The sequence below is a fragment of the Phodopus roborovskii genome, unplaced genomic scaffold, assembly GCF_943737965.1.
Source record: "Phodopus roborovskii unplaced genomic scaffold, PHOROB, whole genome shotgun sequence".
In the NCBI taxonomy this organism is placed as follows: domain Eukaryota; kingdom Metazoa; phylum Chordata; class Mammalia; order Rodentia; family Cricetidae; genus Phodopus; species Phodopus roborovskii.
The window spans coordinates 527,575-543,630 of NW_026125675.1; positions in this window are offsets into that span (position 1 = coordinate 527,575).

Genomic DNA, 16,056 nt, shown 5'->3' on the forward strand with positions numbered 1-16,056 from the left:
GGGGCAGGGCATGCTGCACATGTGAAGTAAGACTATTGGGATTTTGTTCTTTGTTTCCATTACATGCTTCCAGGGATTGAACTCAGGTCCTCAGGTGCTTTTTAACAGAGTCATCTCATTAGCCTCTTGATTTCTAAGTGTGTGGATTTGTCTGTTTCCTACTCCACTTATAAAATAAAAATATAGTCTTTAGGAAACAAATTGTATTCATAGCAGGAAATCCTCTAGGCACATAGAGGAAATCTGTGAAGATGGGGGTCAGTGGGTAGGAGGCAGTGAGAGAGTATAAGGAAGAAGAAATGGGCCTGCAGAGTCCTGGGAACACAGTTCATTTTGCAGGTTCCACATTGCCCCTTCTTTTCTGTTCTGACTATAGTTTTTTCTTGGCTGAAGCCAAGGTGGGCAAAGTAGTGACTGTCCAAATGACTGAGGACTGACATCCTATGCTACAGGACAGCTTCATTTCTGCCTTCAAGAAATCTTTGTGAAATTTACAGTCTTAGATATGTGACTGCCAAAATTCCTAGGTTGCCTAGAAGACAGCAGTAGCCCTTCAGGTGAGCCACTGCGAGCATGAAACTGGATTTCTGATGAGGTGGTCACCCAGTTACAGAGATAACACCACAGCCAGTTGCACTGTGCTAACTGGAGACATTTGGGGCTTTTTATTTGGAGCTGTCTCAAACTTGATTTTTGTGTGTTCTCAAATATTATCACGTGTTACATCATTTTGAATGCTGTGAAAGTCATATCTACTTGTTAATATACTTGCCTGTGATTTAAAAATACTTTTATTTTTAATTATCTTACAACGTATCATGTTTCATTATGGTGTCTTCAAACATAATTTGTTTCTGTTAAATTCTAACTTGTAACTTCTCCCACACCATCCTCTGCCTTGGATCTTTCAAGCCCATACCCTTGCACTTTCATAGTGCATGTTGCCATTATACCATTAAACCATTTTTACCCAATATCTCTTTCCCCCTCTTATGGTCTCCTTTCTAATTTCATAACACACACACACACACACACACACACACACACACACACACACACACTGAGCAGGCTTTCTTCTGGGCCACCAATCAGCCCCCAAATCATAATATGGAGAAATATTACTAGTTATGAATGCTCAGCCTTATCTTATTATCTTATGCTTGTCCCATTAGCTCTTACAACTTAATTTAACTTGCTTCTTTTCATCTATGTGTTGCCTCGGAGATTTTTACCCTTTTTTCCTCCCTTCTGTATGCCCTACTTCCTCCGTGTCTGGCTGACTAGTCGCTGCTGGTTTCACTTTGTGAGGAAATACCCCAGTATTTCCTAGGAGATGTGTCAACTGGCTTTTAAATTTGAAATTAGATGTATTTAATTATAATTTAAACACTTGGTTTTTAAACAATGACTAACCTGTGTTCTAGTATGTAGTACTAGATTATTTTTTTTTGGGGGGGGACAGGGTTTCTCTGTGTAATAGCTCTGGCTGTCCTGAAATATGCTCTGTAGACCAAGCTAGCCTTGAACTCACAGAGATCCACCTTCCTCTACCTCCTGAGTGCTGGGATTAAAGGTGTAAACCACTATGCCTGGCCATAGTACTAGATGTTATTGATGCATAAATATACTTTCTCTAAAGTTTTAATGGGGCAGACAATTTCATAGAGAAAAATATAGGCAGGAGAGCATTCCAGTTGTTGCTGAGAAAACAGATGTAATTTTTAAAAGATAGAAACACTACTAAAGAGAAATTTCATCTGCTGCAATGGGACAATAGAAGTATTCTAAAGACAAAATTCTATTTATCAGAGGCTTCATTTTATGCAGATGCACATTTTCAAGGAAGAAAGCCTAACCTGAAGGGGTTCTCTGCTCCTTAAAAACAACTACTTAAGAAAATGTTTCTCTGGGGTGAACGCAGCTGAGGCAGCTGTGACCGAGGCATATCGCTATCCATTGCAAGCTGGCAGCACAACTTGGCAAAGTCATAAACATGATACTGATTTTGAAAGAATGCAAGGTACAAGGTTGAGTGAGTCATGTTGAGTAGTTGAAGCATTGTGTATCTGGGTCATAACTTCTGTAGAGAGGCCTTACTGTAGTTTGAGAGTTGTCCTTCATAGGTTTGTGTATTTGAACATGTGATGCCCAGATGTTTAAACTGTTTGAGGAGGCTATGGAACCCTTAGGAGGTGGAGTTCTGCTAGATCAAGTATGTCACTGAGGGCAAGATTTAAAGGTTTATATCCTTGCTCCATTTTGTGTTATCTCTGTTTCCTGTGTGTGTATAAAATTGTGATCAATCAGCTTCCTATTTCTGCTATCATAACCATCTGTCACCAAGCCCTCCCTTCCATTATGGACTCTATTTCTCTGGAATTACAAGCCAAAATAACTACCCTATTCCATAAAAACACACACACACACACACACACACACACAGGGGGGGGAGAGAGGGAGAGAGAGAGTTTAATGGTGATTATCTTTTCTGAGCAAGAAAGACAGAAAAAAGAGGAGATATGAACAGTCTCCTTGTGAAACAGGAGTTTCTGTCAAGGTCTCTGGGGAAAAGTGAATGTTGAGAGATGCATTTTAATCCCCTGTTACCCCTACACCAGACACACAGTATATGTCTCAGTTTTTCTAATTTGATATCAGGAAGGATGACCAAATTTTTGGCAAGCTCTGGAAAAGAAGGGAAAGATTGCAATATTGCCTCCTCAAAATCCCAAGTCATTGAAATGGAAATTGGCTGCCATGTCAGAAAAGGAATAAGGCAGAGAAAATTGCCTTGTGAGCAATCCAGCTTGGTCATAAATATCCTCAATAATCTTTCATACTGTGCTTTGCTTTGTCGGGCATTGAGCTGTTTTTCATCCATCAGCCCACTCAATCGTCACGATGTGTCTGTGAGGTAAATAGGTCCAGAATTAGCTACCAGAGAGGTAGAAAGACATGAGGATAGCAAGAAGACCTCATGACTTCAGCTCTGATTACTGCAGTCCATGCCAAAAGGTCTTTGTACTACAGCAGGAAAGCTGGCCTCAGGGGTCAAGATTTGAAAAGTAGGCTTGGCATGAGGAGAGGAGACAAAAGGGGAGCAGATTGAAGTGCAAGGAGTCCAGACTTTTCAGTCCCCTCACCTTCTACTAGCATTTGGACTATTTTAAAGTAAGTGTACATTTCGACGGCATTTAGTATACTCCAAATGATGTGTAAAAGCTTGGCGAGGTTGCACATATCCCTGATCCTAGAATGCACCAGGCTCAGGGGTGCTATGAGTTTGAAGTCAAACTGGACTACAAACAGATTTTTTGAGATAGATTGGATTAAGTAGGGAAACCTTGTATCAGTAAAATATTGAGGTTGAAGGGATAGTTTAGGCGTTAAAAATCTCTTTTTGTTTTTCCAGAAGACAAGTTCAGTTCCTAGCACTGTCACTGACTCCCAGCTTCCACGTCTGACTGCTTACAACTACTTGTAACTCCAGCTCCATGGGATCCAATTTCCTCTTCTGGCCTCCATGGGCACTTGCACACATAGTGCATGCATTCATGCATGAACACACACACACACACACTTAAAAATTATCTATCATTACTTTGTAATTCTAGGAAAATTTATTTAGCACCCCAAAAGAAAACTATTTGCATAAAGCAACCACTCATTATCCCCTTATTCATTTTTTAAACAAAAAATACCTATTGTTGAAACGTATTTGTGAACTCCAGGTGCGGAGTTGAATTAATTCTATCTATCTTTCACTTAAAAGCTAGCTGCCAACATTACCTATGGCATTGACAAAGCCCTTGTCATCTGGTTTTTTTTTTCTTCCTATATATCCTAAGTCCGTACACCCTTTGCTGCCTCCACGAGTAGTCACTCTATTGCATTTGACATGAGTTACTGAATATGTATGTGCTCTTATAAAATAATAGTGTTGTTTGGGGGTATGAGTTTTTTAATTTACATAAATGTTATTGTGCTATAAATCTTGCTATGTTTTTTACTTAAAAACAAATCAGCACTATAATCTTGAGATTATTCCATATTCTGAATATATCTGCTTACTTTACAATGATACTTAGTATTCTGTCAGTCTGTTCCTTCAGCCGGGCTTGGAAAAGTTAATATTGACACCCATATGTGAACTCCCTGAATCAGAATCCATGTATTTAACTCATTGGGCACCACTGATTTGTTTTCCAAGATAGCATAGCAGTTTATTGATCTTTAGTATATGTAGGGAAGGAGAGCTCATACTTTGCCCTTGCTCAACATAGTATCATCCAATGTCCCAATGACTGTAAATCCACAGAGACTAAGGGTACCATATTTCACTTTGTATTTTCTTAACTTCTAATGGGTTTTGGGATTTTTTCATATGTTCATTGCCCATTGAGGATCTTCTCATATAACTTAACTCCTTGAATTCTCTCCCTGTATCTCTGATTCTCTCTCTCTCTCATTTTATGCACACACATTTGGAGTTTTGAATTCTTGTTAACTGATGAGTTTCTGCTATTTTTTAAATACTATGCAAATAATCACCTCCATTACTTATTTCTTAATTTTCTTTGTTATATTTAGTAAAAGTCCATAATTTTACAAACTAAGTTGAATAGTGCCCACTGAATGCATGTGTCTTTTGCATGACTATAAAAAAGAAGTTCAGCCATCGCTAAGTCAGAGATTTTCCATACCTAATCTCATTGATGTATTTATCTCCTACTTGACTTCCAGGGTTAGACTTGGAGTGGTTTGGGTTGGCAGGGCCATTTATCTAGAAGTCACTGCTGATCTGAAGGTCCCAAACCATTGTATTTCTGCTCCTGGTCACCTAAGACTATCCTGTCTGTCTTCTAGCTTACTTAATCAATTGAGTACAACTTGCCTTAAACCTGTCTTTAACCTCATATTCTTGTATGTGAATGTGGCCTCATATACAGTTTCCTCTGAAGGTCCAAAACCCAGTGATATTTTCATAAACACTGTATCGTGTTTGTTTTGTGGTTTCGGTTTCAAGTATTCTAAGTTTGCTTTCTATGAGATAAACAAAATACACCAACTTAGCAATGATTAAGCCTAGGTCAGAGGGCCTCTGTAGCTTTCACATTGAAATTCTTAGACCACAGTCACAATTTCTCTGGCAACATTCCAGTGGCTGGAGTCCAAAGGGTGGAGGGGCATTTGGGTGTGTCTGAATGTGAAGAAACAGCACCATGAAGCTTCCAAGGTGCACCAAGGGAAGATAGTATTGAGAAAACTGAGCCATTTCAAGTCCAAGGAAAGAACTGTGCTCCAGTGATTGCTGAGGCTGTCATGTTAAGGGTTTCATGGTTGAGAAAGAGGTACTTACTGGATAAGATGCTGATTGTGCATCTTCTTGAAGCAGGGAAGTTTTCTGTCATGGCCCAGACCACTTCATTTCATTACAATTTTTATTCAGCATCCACCTTCCAGTTCCCAAGCTAAGCCCTGGGTGAGGGAATTCAACACTGAAGCATGCATGTCTTCAACTCCAAAGCTTGAGATCACAATGCAATAGAGAGGCAGAGGCAACAAGTCCTAATGGGGCAAGATCAACACTGTTTTTCCTTTCTTTGGTTGTTAGTTCCAGAAGCACATGGATCTTTCTTACTTACAACTGCATCCACAGAGCATGGTGCTCCCTCTGTATTTGCTGAAACTCCCTCCATATTCTTGTCCTGGATGCTTGGAACCAATAGCTGGTTTTATGTACAGCTTAGCCATTAGTATTCAAACACTAATCCATGTGCTGTTTTGCAAGTGTTGTTTATCTGTGGCTAACATGTATCATCAATCAATACGAGTTAAATGTCCTAGAAAATATGGGTGAGTTTCAGCTGATCAGTTGTGAGGCCTTAAGGGGGAAAACAGTGTCCTTGAGAAAGAACAAATTCCACCCAAAGGATTCAGTGCCATTTCCTATTTGAGAGTTTTCCATTTGTCATTTTTTTTGGCCCGTTTTTTTGGGGGGTGGGGGATTGAGACTTGTATAGCCAGGTTGTGTATTGAGTGAGTCAATTTTTGTAATGCATGTATCTACCTTTCTAATATCTATCTATCTATCATCTATCTATCATCTTAAATGTACTACTATACAGACATAGTTTGTTTACATGTATGTGTGCTTATGTGTGCATCTGTAAAACTCTTGGGCCCACAACTTTTTTTTTTATTTTAAAATAAGCATTCAAAAACAACAGGTTTCATGATGGATAAACTTATTTGTGACAATAAGTATATGTATTTAGAATACAGTTGAGAACTATATTGGTTTCAGAAAGAGGCAATAGCAGAATCTCTTCTAGATCCATGGCCTCATTAGCCATTGATAGTTGGATAGGTTTGTGGGCTTTAAGTCCAATATATCGTCTCAAATTCTTAGATTTCATTTCTCTCATTCTAACTGCTACCATCTTGCTTTCAATCATAACCACCTCTCTTGTAGACGTCTGCAGCAGCCTCCTAAATGGTCACCACATATCCTCAATTATATTTTGACATATAATCCTGTGAAATGCTTACAAATATTGTAACTTCCCCTTAGAATATTTCTACTACTGCATGGAAGGCCAGTCTCCAGCAATACAGGGATCCAAAGGAATCCATAGTGTCAGCATATAATAGACTTTTCTGTGTGAGGGGGTTAGGGAAAAAGACACATTCTCTCTTGATGGTTTCCTTCCTTATTCTCTATTCTTCTGTGTTCTTTCTACTGTATACTTTTTTATACAGTTTATATTCCCCAACAAAGTTTTTCCTGCAATATAGGAATTGCAATTTGGTTATATTGTGTTTTTCAAGTGAATGAGTATAATGAATAGAGATAAAAAGAAACCATATTTTTCATCTCCCTTAAATGATTGAACACTTCACCACATTACAGGTGAAAAAGGAACCCACATATATTCCTACCCAAGCAACTTGTTATACATTAACCATGTAGCAAGATATTTTTCTCAGTCATATTTCTTACTGACAGGATCATTTTGCAGTTACAAAGAAAAGGCCAGCTACTTTTTTACCTTTATAGGTAATCTTATAAGAAATCTTTATTATTATTATTTTTTCTTATTTTATATATCACTCCCAGTTCCCTCTCTCTCCCTCCCATCCCATCCTACCCCCCCAACTACACAGGGAGGGTGATGCCTTCCAGGAGGGATCATCAAAATCTGTCAAGTCATTTGGAGTAGGGACTAGGCCCTACCTCCTGCCTCTAGGTTAGGGGAGTATCCCTCCATGGGGAATTTTGCACCAGGAATACATCCTACTTCCACTGTCAGAGGTCCCATAGGCTGTCCAGGTCTTCTAACTGAGACCCATGTTCAGGGGGTCTGAGTCAGTCCAATGCTGGATTCCCAGCTAGAAGTATGGGGGTTCATGAGCTCCCTTTTGTTAGAAGTCAGCTGTCTCTGGGTTTCTGTGGCCTGGTCTTGTCCCCATTTTCTTATCACTCCTCCTTCTCTGCATCTGGATCCCAGGAGATCAGCTCAGTGTTTAGCCGTGGATGTCTGCTTCTGTTTCCATCAGCTACTGGATGAGAGTTCTATGATGGCAGATAAGTTAGTTATCAATCTCATTATCAGGGAAGAGCATTTAAGGTAGACTTTCCACCATTGTTCAAATTGTTAGTTGGGGTCATCCTTGTAGGTCTCTGGACATTTCTCTAGGTTCAGTTTTCTCTTCAAACCTATAATGACTCCTTCTATTATGATCTCTGTCTCTCTGTCTCTCTCTCTCTCCCTTCTTGTCTATTCATCCCCTGACTCAATCTTCCTAGTCCCACATCCTTTCCTCTCCTCCCCTCTTCTTTCTCCTAGCTCCCTCTACACTCACTGCCCCCCACCCCACTCCCAATATGCTCAGGAGATCTTGTCCCTTTCCTCTTCTGTGAGGGACCTTATATAAATCTCTTTGAATCCTCCTTATATCCTAGTTTCTCTGGCGGTGTGGATTAGAGGCTGGTGATCCTTTGCTCTGTCTTAAAGGAACCTAAACTTTTATATATGAGAAAGAACCAGTCAGTTTTACTTTATACCTTCAGAGACACCCACTCATCAACAGTTTTCTTTTTTAAATCAGGAGATGGAGGGCAGAAATGGGTATGAGGAATTAATCATCACCTTTGGTCATCAGGCAATCGTAGCCAGAAAGGCATGTCAGCTAATGATAATTGTGCTGCTTTGTTCTTGTTCCTTGACCTTAAAGAGTTCCTCACTCAACTATGCATCTTTCTAAAACTTTAGATTGTGTTCTTGAGTTTTTCACCTCAAAGCCATTTGACAAAAATATCTTAGTGTAACTTTAAATTATTTTCAAAGCTTTGATTCAGCTATCACACACTCTGAATCCTGTAAACAAATCTCCCAAAATGAAGAATAAAAGAATTTAAGCATTGTCAAAGGCTTTTTCAGTATCTAGTGAGATGATGCTGTGGTTTTTCTTTTTCAGTTTCTTTATATGGTGGATCACATTGATGGATTTTCATATGTTGAACCATCCCTGCTTATGTATTCATGGTGGATAATTACTCTGATGTGTTCTTGGACTCGATTTGGCAGTATTATTTTTGCCTCAATGTTCATGAGGGATATTGGTTATAGTTCTCTTTCTTGGTTGTGTATTTTTTTGGCTTGGTATCAAGGTAACTGTAGTCTCCAAAAAAGAGTTTGGCAATGACCCTTCTGCTTCTATTGTGTGGAACACTCTAAGGAGTATTGGAATTAGCTGTTCTTTGAATTTCTGTTAGAATTCTGCACTGAAACCATCTGGCCCTGGGCTTTATTTTATTTATTTATTTCTTTTGGTTGAGAGACTTTTGATGAGTGCTTATCTGTTCTTCATTCAATTTTGGTATGTGATATCTATACAGAAGAAAATTGTCCATTTCTATTTTTCCTTTTTTCCAATTTTGTAGAGTACAGGTTTTCAAAGTATGACCTGAAGATTCTTCTAATTTCCTCAGTATCTGTTGTTATGTCTCCCTTTTTATTACTGATTTAGTTAATTTACATGTTCTCTCTCTGTCTTTTGGCTAGTTTGGATAAAGGCTTGTCTATCTTGTTGATTTTCTGGAAGAACCAACTCTTTGTTACATTGATTCTTTGTATTGTTTTTCTAGTTTCTACTTTATTTATTTCACTCCTCAATTTGATTATTTTCTGGCATCTACTTTTCCTGGGTGAGCTTGCTTCTTTTTGTTCTAGGGCTTTCAGTTGTGCTGTTAATACCCTAGTGTGACTATTCACCATTTTCTTCATGTGGACACTTGGTGCTATGACCCTTCCTCTTAACACTGCTTTCAAAGTGCCCCATAAGTTTGGTTATGTTGTGTCTTCATTCTCTTTGAATTCTAGGAAGTCTTTAATTTCATCCTTTATTTCTTCCTTGACCCAGGAATGGTGTAATTGTGCATTGTTCAATTTCTATGATTTTGTAGGGTTTCTGCAATTTGTGTTGTTTAATTCTATGATTAAGGCATGGTGGTCTGATAAGATACAGGGGGTTATTCCAATTTTTTTGTACCTATTGAGGTTTGCTATATTGCCGAGTATATGGTCGATTTTAGAGATGGTTCCATGTGGCGCTGAGAAGGTATATTCCTTTGTGCTTGGATGGAATGTTCTATAAATATCTGTTAAACCCAATTGGATCATAACTTCTGGTAGTTCCTTTGTTTCTTTGTTAAGTTTCTGTCTGGTGGACCTATCTAGTGTTGACAGTGGGGTGCTGAAATAGCCTACTATGAGTGTGTGAGGTTTTATGTGCAAGTTGAGTTTTAGTAATGTTTCTTTTTACAAATGTGGGTGCCTTTGTATTTGGGGCATAGACGTTCAGAATTGAGACATCATATTGATGGATTTCTCCTGTGATAAATAAGAAAGGACCTTCTTTGTCCCTTTTGATTAATTTTAGTGTAAAGTCTAACTTGTTAGATATTAGCATTGCTATACCTGCTTGTTACTTGGTCCATTTGATTGGAAAATCTTTTTCCAACCCTTAACTCTGAGGTAATGTTTGTCTTTGAAGTTGAGGTGTGTTTCTTGTATGCAGCAGGAGGGGAGATTCTGTCTTCTTATCTATTCTGTTAGCCTGTGTGCATCTTTTTGTAGGCGTGTTAAGACCATTAATATTGAGGGATATTAATGACCATTGATGGTTCCTTCTTGTTTGTTTTGTAATTGTTGTTGTTGGTATTATGTGTGGATTTTCCCACCATTTATCTTTTGGCTATTGGTAAAGTGGGATTATTTATTGTCTATGTTCTTGTGGGTGTAGTTAACTTCTTTGGGTTGGTGTTTTCTTCCAGAACTTTTTGTAGGGCTGGATTAATTGCACATTCATACAACAAGAACATCTGTTCAGCTATGTTCATAACAGCATTATTTGTAATAGCCAGAAATTGAAAGCAACCGAAATGCTCCTCAACTGAAGAATTAATGGAAGAAATGTGGTACATTTATATAATGGAGTGCTATTCAGCCGGAAACACAATGGAATCTTGAAATTTACAGGTAAATGGATGGAACTCGAAGAAACCATCCTGAGTGAAGTAACCCAGTCACAAAAAGACAAACATAGTATGTATTCACTCATCTATTTATATTAGACATAGATCAACCCACACCGCCAGAAAAGCTAGGAAATAAGGAGGACCCTAAGATAGATAGATATACATGGTTCCTCAGAGAAGGGGAAAGGGACATAATCTCTCAAGCAAATTGGGAATATGGGGGAGGGGAGAGAGAATTAGGAGAAAGAGATGGGGAGAAGGGGAGGGGAGAGGAGGGTATCATGGAGCAGGAAGATTGAGTCGGGGGAAGAATAGAGGAGAACAAGAAAAGAGACACCATAATAGAGAGAGCCATTATAGGTTTAAAGAGAAATCTGGCACTAGGGAAATGTTCAGATATCTACAAGGTTGACCCCAACTAACAATTTAAGCAATAGTGGAGAGGCTGCCTTTAATGCCCTTCCCTGAAAATGAGATTGATAACTACCTTATATGTCATCCTAGAGCCTTCATACAGTAGCTGATGGAAGCAGAAGCAGACACCCACAGCTAAACACTAGCCAAACTCCTGGAATCTACTTACAGAGATGGAGGAGTGATGAGCAAAGGGGTCAAGACCAGGCTGCAGAAACCTGCAGAATCAGCTGACCTGAATACATCTGAGTTCATGCACCACAGTCTGATAGTTGGGAAACCAGCATAAGACTGACCCAGACCTCCTGAATGTGGATGTTTGTTAGGAGGACTGGGCAGTGTATGGGGTCTCTAGTAATAGATCAGTATTTATCCTTAGTATAGGAATGGACTTTGTTAGCCCATTCTACATAGAGGGATACTCTTTCAGCCTAGACCCACAGGGGAGGGCATAGGGTGAAGATTCCCCATGGAAGGCCTCTCCCCCCCCGGGGATCTAAAAGGGGATAGATAGGGATTGGGAGGGTGCAGAGGAGGAGGGGAGTGTGAGGGAACTGGGATTGACTTGTAAAACAAGCTTGTTGCAAATTTAAATAAAATTATTACATAAAATATGTTTAAGGTAGCTGGGCTACTGGGACTCAGATGTTTTTCTTAATCATTAACCTAAGCCACAGTCTACATGGCTCCTCAATAGAAATTCATGTGTTCTAGCAGTGTGACATTTCCTTGTTTATATTTTTATCATCAAACTCTATTTAAACTAACATTATTATTATCATTAGACAGTACAGCTTAAGAGGAAATAATTTTCATAGTAATTCAGAGGTGAAAACACCTAGTAGAACTCTATGTTTCCATGAAATAAACATTACATTATAAGCAGTAGGGATCTTTCCACACCCACTCACACCATGCCAGATACCAGAAAAAAGATAGCAGCATCAAACATACAAAGGCACACCAGAGGCAAAATACATTCCAGGGTCTGTGGTCTCATTGTCTTTGTTATATGAAATTGACCCATCAGAGAGTTTTCTCCTGGTGGACCGACACCTTGAACTTCAATTGTCACCTGCTGCTTCTCTGACATGACCACCAGCACACTTTAGTAGATGTTCATATAATTATAAGTAAATGGAAGTCTTTTCATTGGCCTTCAAACTCTGGTATCTTTGTGGCATCATCTTCTGCATCTCTCCCTATACTCTGCTAAATTCTGGCTGTACTGATTCCCTTGCTAGTCATCAGGGGACTTTCTCTTCATGAAAGTCTTATGCACATACTGATTGCTTTGGATGAGATCCAATCAATCCTTCCTATGTCTGTTTTAGTTCATACACTATGTAAGGAGGAATTCCCTGCCTTATACTAGGTCAAGGTTTCTCTTACAGGTACTCCTTGCATCTGGGACCCATCTTTCAGAGCTTTTAGCCTAGATGTCATTATACTTTTATTAATATCTTACTCTTTCTTTTTTCTTTTATAACAATAAAGTTATTGTTGTAAGTCTTCAAGTGTAAAGATTGGTTGTGCCATGCCTTGTTTAAAACTGATTACAATACCCAGAAGAGTGTCTGGTGCATAGTAAATATCCAATAAACAATTGTTAAATTTAACCCTTAGTTATGTGCCACCTCAAAAACACAGATGCATTTTCATATTCCAGGACAAGACCCAAGGAATCCCAGTTTTTCTCCTCTCCTTCTCTCCACTTACTGAAGCGTAGAAGAATATTTTTGGCGCCTAATGATGCCTGTGTAAAATTGCCAACACCAAATGTTTCAAGAACATTTGTTCAAAGTTAGGCAACTGAAGGCAAATCTGAAAAACAAAACCAAAATACAAAAAACAAAAAACAAAAAATTTGAGGGCTCAAGGGATAGATCACTGATTAAGAGAACTGGCTGCTCTTCCAAAGAACCTGTGCCCCATTCCCAGTACACACATGAAAGATCACGATTGTCTGTAACTCTAGTTCCAGAGGAGCCAATGCTCTCTTTTGGCCTCTACAGGTGCCAGGCATTCCCATGGTGCATATGCATCTATGTATGTAGCTCATAAGATACAATAATAATTTTTATTTATTTATTTTCTTATTTTACATATTGATCTCAGTTCCCCCTCCCTCCTTCCCTCTTTCCCTCCATCCCATGCCCCCTGACCACCTTCCCATCCCAATCCCCTTCTAAAAACATCTTCCAGGAAAACTGTTGGTGCTTCTGGGAGGAGTTTAGGTTTCAGGATTCCACATCCTGAAAAGTGGGCCTAAGGTCACTATGAAAAGAAACAGAAATGAGAGAGGGAGATAAGGGAGGAGAGAGAGAGAATATGGATACATACTGAAGTAATAAGAGAAAAACTGAGACTCGCCAGTATGCCAAACTGTAGAGACAGAGGTGAGGGTCAAGGACCTAGAATTCAGAGAGAGAGAGAGAGAGAGAGAGAGAGAGAGAGAGAGAGAGAGAGAGAGAGAGAGGATGGCAATGAGAAAGGCTAAGAAGCAGACTCTGAAGCTTGATACTTATGCTGGCTTCCCATCCTCTGACCAATGGCTTCTTTCTAGTGAAATGAGATATATAAGATCTGGAGATGGAGCTTAAGGAGGAGAGAGGTTTTAGGTAACAAAACCAGCATACCAATGAAATCCAGGTGAAAAATGAGCCTGTTATCTGGACAAGTAACTTGCCAGTAAGATTTCTATGCCCATCTATTTCTATCTTTCATGTCCAACTCATGAAAATGACACAGGAAGGCTTCTCACCCTAAAAATAGTGCTCAAGATAGCTAATGACAGTTGGGTACCTGACAAGAGGTGTGTTCTCTACTTATCCCATGGTCTAGGCTCCTGAGAGTGTCACATAAATTCCACTACCAGCACTTAGCCCTAGTCATTGTGATCCTGACCTCAATTTGCTTAGGGTCACCACTGCAGCATCCAGGGATCCAGCTCCAAATACAAATAAAGATGTAGGAAGATCAGTGTGAGTTCAAGGCCAGCCTCATCTACATACCAAGTTCCAGGCCACAAGAAAGAAAAAGATGGAATTGTCTCCTTTGTATGAAAATGGATGTAAACTTTCTGGATTACCACTGCTGCCTAAGAGTGAATCAACATTTGAATTTCCCACTTCTCTCCCAATGCCTTCCATCTGTCTGTACTCTGTGATCACTGGTCTGTCTGTAATTGTCTGCTATGTGTATCTAATCTGTGTATCCCCTGCTACCTGTGATGTAAACATGTGTGATACGCCTGTGTATGTGTATGAATCTGTTCTTATCCAAAACCAATGAGTTTGATCTGTATTTATTTAACAGCATAGAATGTGTGGTATGAGAACAAAAATTCTTTATAGAAATTTCTGAGTTTTACAAGGGAAGAAGTTATTTTACTGACCCAGAATAACACTCAAAACACCAAACAGATGTTATATCCACATATGGTTTCCAACATTATGGTGTATTTGTTGTATAAGGTTGCTTTCAATCCATTAGCTGCTTTCAGAAAAAGATTATCACAATGCGCGTGCGCGCGCGCACACACACACACACACACACACACACACACACACACACACACCTACATCAGGGGCAAAAAGAGCCTATCTATAGCTTAAGACAAAAACTTTGCCTTTAGCTTTAGTTTAGGTTGTTAAAGCTGATTGCTTTGGCCATCCAAGGCATGGTACTGTTAGCATATTATTAACTTGGCTGCAATGTCTAGAAAAGATTCAGTCTCTTTGAATGCACCAACATTTTCAGGATACTGTATCATCATCATCACTTGATTTAACTGGTTAGTTACACCAGTGACTGAACTCGCAATTTTCTAAGCAACAATTCCAAAAGAATATCTAGGGATAGTTCAATGCTGGGTGCATTTCTTTAGGAACATGTTTCAGAACTTATGTCTTTAGCTTAATCTGTCCTAAATTAGTGCACATTATTCAAATGAAAACATACAGTAGTTTTTGTGAAGGCACAGAAGAAGTTAATAAGTCCTGGAAAGGGAGACATTATCATTGCCCAATGTAGTACCTTAGCCAAACTCATGAAGACAATTTTTTTCATTGTTACTGATTTTAATGGAAACAATACTCTTAAAATATTTGCCTACAAGTAATGAAATTTAAAAATAATACTTTGCAAATATTTTTTCTTTCCACAGTATCATTTAGGAACTGCTTCAGTTATTACACAGCTATATAAATGTTATGAATATGTGATAATCATGAATGGGACTATATACAGCAAACAAATTAGCCTTTGCTACCCAAAATGTAAAGACTATGGTTCTATGTTTAGTATACAGTTTGTAATAACTTTCTTTTTGTAAATACATATCTGTTGATGCCATATTTATCATTTGTAATTTAATTATTGCTGCAAGTGCTGAGAACTGAACAATATTTATGGATAAATATTTTCTAACAAATTCTGTATAGCTTTTGATTATAACTGCTTTAGCATTAAACAATTATTGTTTTGAAAAAAGGAACACAATTTACAATTTTTTGAACCACTTTTTTGTTTTGTAACAGTCTCCTACAAATAGGAGATGTGAGTAAATTGAATCTTGCTTGTTGGTATTTGTAACTCACTGAGATCCATTGTTTAATTGTTGAATTATTCTTCTATTGCAGTATATAGATTCCTTACAATGACATGAAGATAATTTTTAAGAGTCACTTTAAGGTCCACCATACATTTAAAACTTTGTGCATTCCCAATGAAAGAGTTTGGTCTATGAAGAAAGGCATAAAACCGTTCCTAGTCTAGTATACTTTAAAGCTGAAAAGAAGCCCATGGTGCTCTCTTATAGGACTAGCTGCTGTGAAAGCTCCTTGAACCATTCAGAGTCTGTAGTTCAGTTCTGCACCCCACACTTCAATAGGCAGGCTCAGTTTGATTTGTGTGAAGTAAATGCCCAAGAGGAGCAAAATGGAAAAAGAAATTTAGGACATGTTCTGTACAATGAAGAGTTGATTTCTGGGACAATATGTTCACCCTCTGCAGGTCAGTGATCATAAGTTCTAAAGAGAAAGTGCCATCACTCATCTGCTTGTGTGCCCTAGACACCAGAAGATGAGCCATCAGGT